General features: G+C 45.5%; 1 protein-coding gene across 4 annotated transcripts in view; it reads right to left on the reverse strand.

Annotated features, from left to right (window-relative positions):
* NEK10 (NIMA related kinase 10) overlaps window positions 1-14,118 on the reverse strand; it is a 263,826-nt gene extending 249,708 nt beyond the window's left edge. For 2 of the 4 annotated variants that reach the window (XM_070777296.1, XM_070777293.1), the window contains exon 1: window positions 13,807-14,117. The gene's annotated coding sequence lies outside the window, so the exon portion shown is untranslated. Of the gene's footprint in view, window positions 1-13,806 lie in introns of all 4 variants that reach the window. The other 2 variants (XM_070777294.1, XM_070777295.1) reach the window with 2 other exon arrangements.

The following is a 14,118-nucleotide window of genomic DNA, read 5'->3' on the forward strand; positions in this document are numbered from 1 at the left end:
CTGGGGTTTTCAGCCCTAGTCAATTATGGGCATAATCACAGTTCTGACTCATTTTTGAATTTTAAACCCATTTTTAAAAAGAAACTCTCAAAAGTAATTCCTATCTCCTGTTGTCATCTAAAATTTGGGTTAATACTAAAAGAAAGATGTCAGAGACACACACCTCACTTAGTACTTGCAGGGCAAACACATATGACAGAGAAAAATACCCATGCCACAGTAAAATTGATTGTAATTCATGTAAATTGTGCAAATGTAAGCCCACTAATTGAACAACATGGTGAGTATCTGTGCCATGATTTTCAGGTTCTCTGCCCAGAAATTCTTTGTCATTCCCCAGTTGCTTTAACTGCTCGAGAGATCCTTACATGGCCTCATTTGATTCATTTCGGGAAACATCTTCAAATCCCACAAATAGAAGTTTTTCCTTCTAATCACTTAGGTTGCATCTTTGTAAACTATTCCATTTTACTTACTGCCTTTTATGCTTGTGTTTAGTCACTTGGTCATGTCCGCCTCTTTTGTGACTCCATGAACTGTAGCCCGCCATGCTCCTCTGTCCATGGGGATTCTCCAGGCAAGAATACTGGAGCGGATTGCCATGCCCCCTTCCAGGGGATCATTCCAACCCAGGGATTGAACCCAGGTCTCCCGCTTGCAGGCAGATTCTTTACCATCTGAGCCACCAGGGAAACCCAAGAATACCGGAGTGGATAGCCTATCCCTTCTCCAGGGGAACTTCCCAACCCAAGAATTGAACCAGGATCTCCTGCATTGTAGGCAGCTTCCTTAACAGCTGAGTTACCTGGGAAGCCCTTACTGCCTTTTGAAAGAAAGTGAAAGTCATTCAGTCATGTCTGACTCTTTGCAACCCCATGGACTATACATATACAGTCCATAGAATTCTCTAGGCCAGAATACTGGAGTAGGTAGCCTATCCCTTCTCCAGCAGATCTCCCCAACTCAGGAATTGAACTGGGATCTCCTGCATTGGAGACAGATTTTTACCAACTGAGCTATCAAGAAAGAGTTTTTAAACAAACAAACAAACAAAAAAACACAGTACTTAGAACATAACAGCAGTAAGAGTTTGGCATAACTAATAATAAACTAAGAGTTTATTATTTTTGAGAAACATAGTGAACCCCTATAACAAAAGGAAGTTAGAACTACTTGTGCCAACAACAGGAAGTCTTCCCTTCTTTCCTTGACAGAATGACGGCTAACCTCCATGTTAGATGTCAAGATGCAGTCTGTCTGTGCTCAGGGAGGTATTAAAAACAGAGAACTTTCAGTCCCACAAACAGCTGGAAATGCAAAGTGAAAAATCATTGCTCCAGGTCCTTTACTTATACACATATTTTCTTAAAGTCCCTTTAAAATTTTGAGAAAAAAAAGTGGTTTAAATGTGTATGTGTGTTAGTCGCTCACTTGGGTCCAACTCTCTTCAAACTCATGTTCTGTAGCCCATCAGGCTCCTCTGTCCGTGGGATTCTCCAGGCAGGAATACTGGAGTGGGTTACCATTCCCTTCCCCATAAAATAAGATAGGATTCAAAAAAAGTTATAATTCACATAGACCAACCAGAAATAAGGAAAATGTGTTCAAATGTACTGGTTAAATGATATTTTCTCAATCTTGACAACTGTATCACGGTGCCACAGGCTGCTAACGTTAGGGGAAGCTGAGTGGAGGGTACATGGGAGCTCACTGTACGATTTTTGCAGCTTTTATGCAATTCTCAAGTTATTTCAAAATAAACATTAAAAATACATTGGGAGACTTCCCTTGTGGTCCAGTGGTTAGTATTCCATGCTTCCACTGTGTCCCTGATCGGGGGACTAAGATCCCGACCACAAGCCACATGGCACAGTCAAGAAAAACCAGTGTATTGGCCACTTGAGCAGTTTATTTTAGTAAAGTGTTCTGAGAATAGACAAAGCATTTCTTTTTACAAAGAATAATTATACTTAACGTCACAGATATAGGAGCTTGGTCTTTAGAAAAGTATAAATCCTGCACAGAAAGCATCAGATTATGTTGGACAAACCACTGGAAAATAAAACACACCCAGAAATTTTAAGTGATCAAAAAGCAAAAGAACTGTTAAGAAATAGGACTTGTTCATACCTACTGTAGCTCACAAAGGGAGTCTCTAAACTATGGGCTTGATTCTTGTATCATATTGTTATGGTTCCTCAGTGGGAAATATGGGTGGAGTTAGCAGAACAGACAGTTATCACAAGAAAGGCCCTCCTGGAACATGTAGTATCAGGGGTATGTCACCTTCCAGGCTCACTGCTACTGCTGCTGCTAAGTCGCTTCAGTTGTGTCCGACTCTGCGTGACCCCATAGACGGCAGCCCACCAGGCTCCCCCGTCCCTGGGATTCTCCAGGCAAGAACACTGGAGTGGGTTGCCATTTCCTTCTCCAATGCATGCAAGTGAAAAGTGAAAGTGAAGTCGCTCAGTCGTGTCCGACTCTTAGCGACCCCATGGACTGCAGCCCACCAGGCTCCTCCATCCATGGGATTTTCCAGGCAAGTGTACTGGAGTGGGGTGCCATTGCCTTCTCAGGAACACCTTTAAATGAATGACACCCGCAGAGTAGATGACCAAGCAGCAGAGCTTCAGCGAGGCCTGAGATGGTACATCCTCCTTAAAGGGTTTCAAAAGCACATTAAAAATGAAGCATAACAGGGGCTTGTCCAGTGGCTAAGAGTCCATGTTTCCAATGCAGGGGGCCCAGATTCGATCCATGGTCAGGGGACTAGATTCCACATACCGTAACTAAGGATTCGTATGCTGCAACTAAGACCCAGAGCAGCCAAGTAAATAAAATAAATATATTATTTAAATGAAGCAAAACAAGATACCAGTATAGGACAAGCAAAACAGACCGATAGGTCCCCTGGTGCCGATCAAGATTCAGTGCCTTTAATGAACACAGGAAGAAACAGAGGCTCAGAGAGGGAAATGTGTCGAGGCCATAAGGCACTTTGAGGAAGAGAAACAGAACAAAGTCCAGCTCCCCTTCAGGGTCTGAATATTAAAGGCAGCTCAGAGGGAGACGGAAGAGGAGAATTTGTTGACATTGGCCCTTAGATGAGAGCAAAGGTTGACATATGACAAGCGATGCTTGCATAACTTCACCTCCTGGACTTTGGTGTGCTTACAAATATGCACCCACTCATCCAGGTTCACTCATGAGAACTAGGTAGGTGGTGAGTCTTAAGCATCACACGGAGCCAAAGGTGCAGTTATAACAGAACTGCCACTGGCAGAAGCGGCGGCGGTGAAGGGCAAGTATCGTCAGGGCCTTGCGCCCGGGTCAGCAGACTTGACACCTTCCCTAGCACAGTTTGTTCTTTAAACAACCTTCTGCTTTCTGTTTAAACAAGTGCCTGGGGGATAAAAGAACCAAAAATAAGAAGAGCATCCTGACTGCCTCCCACTCATTCCTCCGAATGTTTACTGAGCAACTGCTAGAGGTTAGACGGCTCAGCAGTAAAGAATCTGCCAGTTCAGGAGACGCGGGTTCCATCCCTGGGTCGGGAAGATCCCCTGGAGGAGGGCACAGCAACCCACTCCAGTGTTCTTGCCTGGAGAATCCCATGGACAGAGGAGCCTGGCGGGCTACAGTCCACGGGGTCGCAAAAGAATTGGGCACGACCGAGCGACTAAACAACATCATAGGTTAGACGTGCCTGTAAGTGTCTGCTTTCATCATCTTCTGGTGAATCTAACCCAAGGTGGGCTGAGAGTGCTGTTTCACATATACATCGCCATGAGTAAATTAGCTGGCTAGTGAGAAGCTGCTGTACAGCACAGGGAGCTCCGCTCGCTGCTCTGTGATGACCTAGAGGGGTGGGATGGGGGGAATGGGAGGTCCCAGAGGGGGGGCATATATGTATACACACAGCTGATTCACTTTACTGTACAGCAGAAACTAACACAACATTGTAAAGCAATTATATCCCAATTTAAAAAAAGTTAACAGGAATATATGGCAACAGACATCATTATCGTTTTCCTATTTTCAAGCTTTATTTCCCATTTTATTAGTAAGCCTTTTGTGACAAAGGATGATGCCCACAGATAGGGTAGAGCCCCTATGGGCCCCCTCAACTGCCCCTGCGTGGCGTTTGTGCCTGTGCTCAGGCCCGTGTGGCTGCTCACACAGGTCTACTTGTGACACAGTGCAGAAGATGCCTCTGAGAGGGAAAGTGAACCTGAAACCCATGTACTAAGTAGGGACACTGTAAAGGGAAAAAGGTCCAGATGGTTTGAAGAAAGAACTTATATTAACCAGTCGATAAAAACAACTAAAGTAGCACATCAAACTTCTCTTTATTCACTGACCTCCATACACAGTAAGATTACATTCAATTCTGATACTGTGTGACAGAGAAAGGTGACAATGATATTCATTCATTCCTTCTGGAAACAATTTTTGATCTCTTCTTATATGGCAGACACTGACGCTACTGTATTGAATAAGACATGGTTAAAAAAAAAAAAATGCCTTCCCCCACAAAGTCAGCCTTCATGGAAATAAATCATGATAATAAGCGAGTGTGCATTCAGCCCAACCAACCAGATCCTCAAAGAATAAAGAGAATACCAGATGAACACATCGATGTTCATAACAAACAGCAGCACTGAATTACTTTCTGAGCCACAAAATAAAATTGCTTCGTCTAATCATATTTCTTTATTAAGTGCATATTTAATTTATTGTGCTCTGTGCACAAGACACTACTGGAGGCTTCAGAAGCATCTGTCCACAACTCAGCTGTGAAGGCAATCAGAAACGTGGAGGTTAAGCAACACAAAACTGCTGATATTGGGGCCTTAAAAAAAAGAACAATTTCTTATAGGTCAGCCTAATGCATGGAAGTAAATAGGAACCCTAGAAAGGTCAAAAAGCAGAGAAAATTAGTTTCTCAAGGAGGTTATAAATTGAATGAGTTTAAGGGAAAGAAAGCCCAGTGGGGGCTGATGAAAGAGTTCTGGAAAGGTGTGTGTGATGGATCAGGAGCACGGGGTGGTAGGTGGAGTAGGGTTGGAGGAAACAGAGCAGATGAGCTGGGCTGGAGAGCTGATGCTGACCTCCTGGGCTACAGCTAACATTTGAAACAGAAGAGTCTCAAATAGTCTCAAATCAAGAGCAGTGCTTGGGCATGAACCTTGGGAAAATGACACTTCCTCTTCCTCAGGCCCTCACTCATTAGATCTCTATTTTTCTACTCAGTGTGGTTCCTGTCTGTCTGCATCTCTGCATCCTCACCACTTATACCCTCATCTGCATCACCACCCCCTGCAGGAACCCCCTGGTTCCTGAACTGCAGGAACCACTTCCTAAATGGACTCCCAACCTCTAGTTTCTCTCTCTTCCCAACAACAAAGCTGTTCTCTGCATAGCATCGAAAGCATTTTTTTTTTTTTTTTTGGGTACAAAACTGACCAATTGAGCCTTCATGGGCTTCCCATTTCTCTCAGCATAAAAACAAAACATAAGGAGGTCCATGAGTGTCCTGTGAGATGAAGCCTCAGCTCCCAACAGCTCCACTCAGACCTGGGCCCAGACCCGTTTTTCCTGGACTGAAGGGCCAGATTAGTGCTGAAAGGCCTGGAAGTCTCATTCATCTCAAGGGAATTTTCTCTGATCTCCATGCCTTGAAGCTCTTAATAAGGGGCAGATTCCAGCAATAATTCAATAAAGATGCATATCTGGCTCCTTTCTCTTACTATACACTAGTCAGGGATGCGAGTGACAGTTTGCTCATCCGCAGCATCCAGCTCAGCACTGCTGGTTTATAACAAAATGCAAGTGCTCAATAAATGATTGCTGAATGAATGAATGCACAAACAAACCCCAAGTGAAAGTGACCGGGAAGCTCCAGGTATAACTGGAGGATCACTGTTTATAGATGGAGAATAAAGATCATGAAAAAACTCTCACAAAGGACATGTCTGCCCTAGCTGACCAGCATCTAGTCACAGAATGTTGGTTTTACCAAAGTCTCTTTAAAAACACATGGAAGCCACAAAATAAGTAAGATATCTGTGTTAAATATGGGCTGCCTCAAATATACACGAATGGGACGATAACACTTCCTACAGGAAAGATGAGTATTGACGTTGATGTCAAGTGTAGCCCATGCACACGCATACACACGTCGTATGCATGCCGTGGTCTCCACTGTTGCATGCTAACAGGCTTGGGGCGGTGAAGTCTTCCAGCTGCCTGACTGGGATGCAGCAGCGGTGGAGGAGACCTGGTGTCTACTTGCCCACCGAGTGACCTCAGACAGTCCCTGGGCCTCTCTGATGATTAGTTCCCTCATTTACAAGAAAACAGAAACAATAATGTCCCCATTATAAGATGGTAGTCAGGATGAAATAAAACTAAACTCTTTTAAAGTTGTCCAGGGCACTTCCCTGGTAGTCCAGAGATTAGCACTTCCACTGCTCTTGGTCCAAGTTCGATATGTGGTTTGGGAACTAAGATTCCCGCGTGCTGCATGGTAGGGCCCAAAACAAAACAAAAGAAGCTGTCGGTAGCTAGCTCAGGTGTTATTATGACAGTTTTTCTAAATACTATTATTGGTAATATTACTGCTACATCAGCTTGAAGAGATTGTCATGCTTATTTGAAGTCATTTACCTGTATTCACTGACTTTGGTTCACAAATGACAAACACTGACATAAAATGAAAAAAAAAAAAAAACCACTGTTTTTAATGCCACAAATAGTCTTCATTTTAATTTGTTACCTCTGATGTTAGTTTGGATTTACTATTACAGGCACTTTGCTGTATTCATTTAATCCTTACACAACCCTGGGATGAGGCTGGGTTGTATCTCCAGCTCACAGATGATGGAACTGACTGAGTTTCGGTAACTTGGCCAAGATCTCATATCTGGCAACAGTAACAACAATAAAAGCAAATGTTTATGCGGGCTTGCCCTGTGCCAGGACCATTCTGCTTCTATCAGATCAGATCAGATCAGATCAGTCGCTCAGTCGTGTCCGACTCTTTGCGACCCCGTGAATCGCAGCACGCCAGGCCTCCCTGTCCATCACCAACTCCCGGAGTTCACTCAGACTCACGTCCATCGACTCAGTGATGCCATCCAGCCATCTCATCCTCTGTCGTCCCCTTCTCCTCTTGCCCCCAATCCTTCCCAACATCAGAGTCTTTTCCAATGAGTCAACTCTTCGCATGAGGTGGCCGAAGTACTGGAGTTTCAGCTTTAGCATCATTCCTTCCAAAGAACACCCAGGGCCGACCTCCTTCAGAATGGACTGGTTGGACCTCTTTGCAGTCCAAGGGACTCTCAAGAGTCTTCTCCAACACCACAGTTCAAAAGCATCAATTCTTCGGCGCTCAGCCTTCTTCACAGTCCAACTGCTTTGCTTCTATACATTAACCAATATTAATATAAATCTAACAAAGCTATAAGGCAACTACCTGTACTGTCCCCATTTCACAGATCAAAGAACTGAGGCCCACAGAGGTTAAGTAATTTCTCGGAGTCACAGAGCTGTAAGTCCCTGGTGGATGAGCAGGAATTTAAGGCCAGGCAGGACCCTCCTTATTAACTGAATTCTATACTAACTCTTCCTTTTGGTTGCCTTTATCCTGCTATTTGCCCAAGTGAACTTTCTAGGTAAATGTTTATCAACTTAATAATAAAATATTACTTCAGACACATTTTTCTCAAATCAATTAACAATTCCCTGTCATTTATGCAAAATACACTAAATATTGTGTGACTTTTCCCTGATGGCCCAGGATCAACATCAAGGCTGCTGTGCGTTATCCAGTCTGCCTCTTGTCTTTATTTCAATTTTTGTATAAGGGTTTTTTAGTCTCTCTTCTAGATACGTGCCATTTGATGGTCATTTTGTTGTTTTGATTCTCTTGAGGGTTATAAAGCTAGATTTCTTGTCAACTATGCTGCTGCTGCTACTGCTGCTGCTGCTGCTAAGTCGCTTCAGTTGTGTCCGACTCTGTGTGACCCCAGAGACAGCAGCCCATCAGGCTCCCCCGTCCCTAGGATTCTCCAGGCAAGAACACTGGAATGGGTTGCCATTTCCTTCTACAAAGCATGCAAGTGAAAAGTGAAAATGAAGTCGCTCAGTCGTGTCCGACTCTTAGCGACCCCATGGACTGCAGCCTACCAGGCTCCTCCATCCATGGGATTTTCCAGACAAGAGTACTGGAGTGGGGTGCCATTGCCTTCTCCATTGTCAACTATAAGTACTCCTAATACAAGACTGAATAAGCTCTGAATTGAGCTGACCTCATGGGTGTGAGAGCATGACCTTTATGATGACTGTTGCAGATTTCAGCTGAGATGAAGGGAACTCTGACCTCTAGATATGGATGAGCATCATTTTACCAAATGAGAAACCATCTATTTTACTCAGTGCTCATTTTCATGATTTTTTTTTTAATCACACATGTCAGGCGGATATATGAGTATATGTAGAGTTCACTTTCCTGTGGAAGACCAGGTCTCAAAAATGTAAGAGTCATTTCCAAATCTAAGCCATACAACCTGTTCCCATGGTGACACTTTCTATCCCCCACATCCTGCTTTATTTTCATCTCTTTATCTCTCTCTCCCAAGCAAAGCATAATAGAAACAGCTAACACAGGGCCCCCAAACCCCAGGCCATGGGCCAGTACCTGTTGCTGCCTGTTAGGAACCAGGCTGCACAGCAGGAGGTGAGCAACAGGAGAGCTAGGCAAGCTTCACCTGTATTGCAGCCGCTACATACCACTCCCTTACTACCCGAGCTCCGCCTCTGCTCAGATCAGCAGTGACATCATAAATCCTGAAACCATCGCCCGCTCCTCCCTCATTGCTGCCCAGTCTGTGGAAAAATTGTCTTTCATGAAACTAGTCCCCGGTGCCAAAAAGGTTGGGGACTGCTGAGCCAACATGTACATGGAACTTCCTACATACCCACCATCGGTTCAGTTCAGTTCAGTCACTCAGTCACGTCCGACTCTTTGCAACCCCATGAACTGCAGCACACCAGGCCTCCCTGTCCATCACCAACTCCCGGAGTTTACTCAAACTCATGTCCATTGAGTCAGTGATGCCATCCAGCCATCTCATCTTTTGTCGTCCCCTTCTCCTCCTGCCTTCAATCTTGCCTAGCATCAGGGTCTTTTCCAATGAGTCAGCTCTTCGTACCAGGTGGCCAAAGTATTGGAAGTTTCAGCTTCAACATCAGTCCTTTCAGTGAACACCCAGGACTGATTTCCTCTAGGATGGACTGGTGGGATCTCCTAGCAGTCCAAGGGATGCTCAAGAGTCTTCTCCAACATCACAGTTCAAAAGCATCAATTCTTCGGCGCTCAGCTTTCTTTATAGTCCAACTCTCACATCCATACATGACCACTGGAAAAAACCATAGCCTTGACTAGATCAACCTTTGTTGGCAAAGTAATGTCTCTGCTTTTTACTATGCTGTCTAGGTTGGTCATAACTTTCCTTCCAAGGAGTAAGCGTCTTTTAATTTCACTGCTGCAATCGCCATCTGCAGTGATTTTGGAGCCCAAAAAATAAAGTCAGCCACTGTTTCCCCATCTATTTGCCATGAAGTGATGGGACCGGATGCCATGATACCCACCATAGTTCTAAGAAATTTGTCTCTACTGATTCATGTAAGGCTCACAACAACTTCATTTTACATGCAGGGAAATTGAGGTGCCAAGATTAAGTAATGCAGCAGAGGCCCTGTGTACAGCAGCGGCGGAGCTGCAATTTGAACCCAGGCATCTGGGGTGAGACTCTGAGTTCTACGGATTCTGGGCTACCACCCTTGGGAAACTGGGCTCTGAAAGCACAGGGTCTTGGTTTCACTCCCTGCTGGACACCCAGAAAACGTTTATCTCCTCTCCACCTCTTCAAGGGCTCCATGCAGTCTACTCTGACTATCCTCAAAGTCTGTTTGACTCAGACAGGCAGGGTGACATTCTAGGCCTTTCTTTCACCTACTTGAGACTTTGCTGGTTACACTTTCTTTTGCCCCATCCTTATCTGGCAGAGCACCCTGGATTCATCAAATGCACACAAAGCTCTCACTTGAGTCCTTTACCTGTATCAGAGCTGTTGCTGTACACAGAAATTTGTGATCAAGTAGTACAGTATAGTGTGTGCACTTCCCAGGTAGCATAGTGGTAAAGAATCCGCCTGCCAATGCAGCAGACATGAGAGATGTACATTTGATCCCTGGGTCAGGAAGACCCCCAGGAGGAGGGCATGGCTACCCACTCCACTATACTTGCTTGGAGAATCCCATGGACACAGGAGCCTGGCAGGTACAGTTCATGGGGTAGCAAAGTGTCAGACCCTACTGAAATGACTAGCACGCATGCACACATCCAAGCAGTATGGTGTGACTAGGTTATAGGATGATGTCCTAGAAATTCACTTGACTGAACTAACTGATTTTTACCTTTTGTGAACTGACCATGGAAATTTCACAATTCCAACTTCAGTGTTTCTTGTTCTACTTTTAAAAGACTTTATTCTTTAGGGCAGTTTTAGGTTTACCACAAATTTGACAGGGAGGTATAGAGATTTCCCATGTACCCCCCTACACACTAGCATAGCCTCCCTCATGATCAATACTACTTGCAGATGGCACAGTTATTCCCAAGGATGAACCTACATTAACACATCATTATTATCCAGAGTCCATAGGTTACTTTAGAGTTCACCACCTATGTACAACAGACCATTGGTTATCAGGGGTTAGTAGGCCATGGAGGAGGAACAAACAGGTAGAGCACAGAAGATTTTTAGGATAGATTTTTACATACTCTGTATGACATCATAATGGTGGATACATGCATTATGTCCAAAGACATAGCACAGCCTCCCTCATGATCAATACTACTTGCAGATGGCACAGAACAAGAAACACTGAAGTGTGGAATTGTGAAATTTCCATGGTCAGTTCACAAAAGGTAAAAACCAGTTAGTTCAGTCAAGTGCAATTTCTAGGACATCATCCCATAACCTAGTCACACCATACTGCCTGGATGTGTGCATGTGTGCTAGTCATTTCAGTAGGGTCTGACACTTTGCTACCCCATGAACTGTACCTGCCAGGCTCCTGTGTCCATGGGATTCTCCATGGACATAGGATACTTTGTATCCTACGTACAACACCTATGGTGAACTCTGTACAACACCTATGTACAACATTATGATTCATACAGAGCATGTAAAAATCCACCCTAAAAATCTGTGCTCTACCTGCTTATTCCTCCTCCACTGCCTGCTAACCCCTGATAACCAATGATCTTTTCACTGTCCCCATAGTTTTGCCTTTTCCAGAATGTCATATAGTTGGAATTATACAGTATATAGCCTTTTCAGATTGGCTTCTTACTCTTCTTAGTAATATGCATTTAAGGTTCCTCCATGTCTTTCCATGGCTTAATAATCATTTCTTTTTATTTTTGCCTGTACTGCGTCTTCGTTGCTATGCGAGAGCTTTCTCTAGTTGTGGCGAGTAGGGGCTACCCTCCAGTTGTGGGGTGCAGGCTTCTCGTTGTGGTAACTTCTCTTGTTCCTGAGAATGGGCTCTAGGCTCCCAGGCTTCAGTAGTTATGGTGTGTGGGCTTAGTTGCTCCGAGGCACGTGGGATCGTCTCCCACCAAGGACTGAACCCATGTCCCCTGCACAGGCAAGCACACTCTTAACCACCAGACCATGGAAGTCCCTGAATTTCTTTTTAGCTATGAATAGTATTCCATTGTCTGGATGCAGCACAGTATATTTATCCATTCCCTCTCTGAAGGACATCTTGGTTGTTTGCAGATATTTGGTAATTGTGACTAAAGCAGCTATAAACATCCTTGTGAATGTTTCTAATTTTTTAAAAAATTTAGTTGGAGGATAATTGCTTTACAGTTGTGTTGATTTCTGCCATACAACAACGTGAATCAGCCATAAGTATACATGTGTCGCCTCCTTCTTGAACCTCCCTCACTCCCACTCCCCATTCCATCCCACCCCTCCAGGTTGTCACAGAGTAGCAGGTTGAGTTCCCTATATCAAGTCATTTAGTCTTTAAAATAACTCTATGAGGTGAGTGTTATTATTATCCCATTGCACAGATAAAGAAGCCACAGACAAGGGGCCACAAAGCCAAACAGTTGGAGCCAGGATTCAAAGCCATATACTTGGGTTTGAATATATCTGATTCAAAGCCCATCTCTTGCAAACTACACTGTACTGCCAAGTTGCTTCAGTTGTGTCGGACCCTGTGCGACCCCATGGACTGCAGCCTACCAGGCTTCTCCATCCATGGGATTCTCCAGGCAAGAACACTGGAGTGGGTTGCCATTTCCTTCTCCAAAACTACACTGTACTCTCTCTGTTTTCCATGTTAAACTTATGCCATATAACAGCAGCTACCATTAATATGATTATAGCATGAAATATAGATTGAGAATTGAAGTAGTTTTCACCACCAAGGATCTTGAAATCAAAGTAAAACCTGTAAATTCAGCATTCATCTTTCATAGGTAAAAGCTTTACTGGATGCCATGAAAAACAGTAACTTCTCCTTTTAGAGAATCATCCATTTAACCAGCATTCATTGAGCCCCTGCTACACGCAGGGTACTCTGACAGATATGACAAATGGTGAGTACGACAGACCTTGCCTCGGCCCTCAGAGTGTGTGTCTAGAGGAGGAAGCAGACACATGACCCGCAGTGACTGGGGAGTGAGGGCAGGGTTGGGGAATGTCCAGAAGTGGAGCCCACTGCAGGCAGCGTGAGCAGCAGGTGAATCGGCACACACCGGAAAGAGGGCAGCTGTTCTAGGAGCAAAGGCAGACCTGCTGAGGGAAGGCCTAACCAGGAAGTCTGGATGGGATGACAGGCAGTCTCGGCAGGAAGTGAAATGCCCTTGTATGTTTTTAAAGAAACATCAGTCTACCAATAGATGGAAAAATGGATAGGGACAGTCGGGAAAGGTGGACCCTTGTTGAATTTAACCAAAATACTGGTGGAAATGATAATGCAAGAAGGGCGACAGTGAGGTGGGAACTGATTTGACAGCTATGAAGAAGGCACCGCCTTGATAACTGGTGGAAATGAAGCAGAGGCAGTAAATGTCAATTGTCTAGATGTGGTTTTGGTGTCTTGGTGCCTCGGATAAGGAATCCAAGGGCGAGACACTCCGTGGGAACAGGGAAGATGATGTTTAAGCCTGCACACGTGTGGAGCTAACTCGCAGTTGGGTTCTGGGGTCTGGCGCGAGCGGAGCAGCCTAGGCTGAAGGTGGAGGTTTTCAAGGAATCAGTAGACGTGTGTTGCCTGGAGGCATGGAACTGGACAGGCTCACCCACGTGGAGCAGAGAAGCAGAGGGAATGTCAGAACAGCACCATATAACGGGAAGGCAGAGAAGCGACGCCCAGAAACGGTTTTATGAAGGAGTCTCCAGAGGTTTAGGAGCAAACTGGGAGAGACACACTCAGGCTTCCTGTAAACAGAGTAAGTACTTTAGGGACCTGAAAGGACCATCACGCATCGTCGATGACACTTACCGAGCATCCTTCCGCCCAATACCACCCGTCTGCTAAGAGACTGGCTCACAGTGACTCCCGCAAGCCCGAGAGCCCGCACCCTCTGCCCTGCCTCCTGCCTAGGAGCGCTCACTGCGAGGCCGCAGGCTGCTCCGCAAGCACCCGCGGGCATCTCTCTGGAGACCCTGCTGAAACCGCGAGCCGGCGGAGGGAGGCTTTCTACGACTCACTCACCGCCCGAGGGAGGGCCCCTCCTTCAGGCCGAAGCGCATCTCATCGTTTCTGCTGCGGTCACGCTACTCTGGTTCGGGGCCTGTCCTCCTAGGCCCCACCTCGCGCCTGTCCCCTCAGTCTCAGGGGTATCGCTGCCCGTAGCGCCGTTGGTGCTCCAGTCAAACGCTCCTTCCGGCCACCAACCTTCGCTGCCTCAGCCAATGCCGACGCCTCTTGTTCTGCCCGTCGGGCGTCTCACCCAGTCACCTGCGGCCGTTCTGGGGCCGTGGAGACGGGGACGCCGGCCTCAGGTTGCCGTAGCAGCGGAGAACG

This window comes from Bos indicus, chromosome 22 (assembly GCF_029378745.1).
Source record: "Bos indicus isolate NIAB-ARS_2022 breed Sahiwal x Tharparkar chromosome 22, NIAB-ARS_B.indTharparkar_mat_pri_1.0, whole genome shotgun sequence".
In the NCBI taxonomy this organism is placed as follows: domain Eukaryota; kingdom Metazoa; phylum Chordata; class Mammalia; order Artiodactyla; family Bovidae; genus Bos; species Bos indicus.